The sequence below is a fragment of the Bufo bufo genome, chromosome 6, assembly GCF_905171765.1.
Source record: "Bufo bufo chromosome 6, aBufBuf1.1, whole genome shotgun sequence".
Taxonomy (NCBI): domain Eukaryota; kingdom Metazoa; phylum Chordata; class Amphibia; order Anura; family Bufonidae; genus Bufo; species Bufo bufo.
The window spans coordinates 249,243,058-249,244,595 of NC_053394.1; positions in this window are offsets into that span (position 1 = coordinate 249,243,058).

Sequence of the window (1,538 nt, forward strand, 5' to 3'; positions counted from 1 at the left end):
ACGGACATATCTTTACAAAAAAAAGATAATAGAACCAGAGCGTGGAAGTAGGCCAAAGAGCCCGTTTCCAGCCCTGGAACTACCGGCAATTCAAGCATAAACAGTGTGTGTCAGGCAGGAGAGGACTGGTGGATTAAGGCCAGAACTGGCTCTATGTAAAGTTATATACTAGAGTCCTCCCTCTACCGTGCACAACCTTACGGATATCCCTGAGAAGAGGTAAGAGACGAGATTGGGGGAGGGGGGGGGGGTATAAGGAAAAAAAGGGGGAGAAGAAGAAGGAGAAAAAGAAGGGAGCGAAACTGAAGTCCAGTGCATCAGATACTCATGGATGAAAAGAATGGATCCACATCTTCCTCCTCTTCACCGGGATATGCCCATCAATTTGGCGACTGTAATTGGAAAGGAAAAATCAGAAAATGTCCGTGGAGAGACGTCTAGGTGTTAGGGAATTAGTCTTCTTTCTCTGGCGATGGGCTTTTGGGGTCCTCCTGGGCTCAAAGGGGTTCGGTTTAGGAACTTCTGGTAGGGAGGCGACATCTTGAATAAAGTCCCAATTTTCGATATCCATACAGGGAATCTCCAAGTGCTGAAAAGCTTGCTCTAAGTCAGCATGGCTTCTTATCGTGATCCGGGTCCCCTTGTAAAGGAATGAGAGGCCGAATGGGAAAGTCCAGCGATAAAGGATTTTATGGTGAATGAGCCACTCTGTCAGGGGCTTGAGCGCTTTGCGCTTTTTCAAGGTGACAGGAGCCAAATCCTGGTAGATGTGGATTCGTTGATCTCTGAACAACACTTCTTGTAGCTTCCTGGCACATTCTAAAATGGCTTCCTTATCTTGGAAGTTTAAGAAGCGGCAAATTATATCCCTGGGCGGCTCAGATGGTTTAGGTTTTGGGCGGAGGGCCCTATGGGCTCTTTCAATTTTCGGGACGGGGTGTTCCGGACCCAGAAGCTGTTCACACAGGGCCAGTATCGCCTCAGGTATTTTGGCGGTAAGTATAGACTCTGACAGGCCCCAGAATCTTAAGTTATTCCTCCTACCCCGATTCTCCTGGTCCTCCAGTGCGGCATGCATGGAGTTAAGATGATTTTGCACTGAGTGAAGGCTGTTTGAAGCAGCCAATTGAAATTCTAGCATGGCGGTTTGTGCATTTTTTAGGTCTTCCACCCTGCCCCCAATATGTCTGATATCTTGGCACATGGAGGACAATTCGCTTACCAGCGGTTCTAAAGCTTTGGTTAGGGCTGACTTCAGATATTTCCTCGAAATCGGGAGGTTTAGGCGGCTTCCTGTATCTTCGGAGTCGCTTTCTCTCTCTGCATTATCCTGGCTTTCATCCTCAGGCTCAAGCTGTGAGGCCGGCGCCAATTTGGATTCTTTGGCGGCGTGTATGGACGCCGCTTTCTTAATAAATTTGTCCATCTCGCCACTTGCTACGAATGACTTCTGATGATGAGGAGGTTAACGTTAGCAGTAGTAAAGATATGTCTTCAAGACGGAGCTCAGACGCACACAGCCATCCACGTCTGGCGCT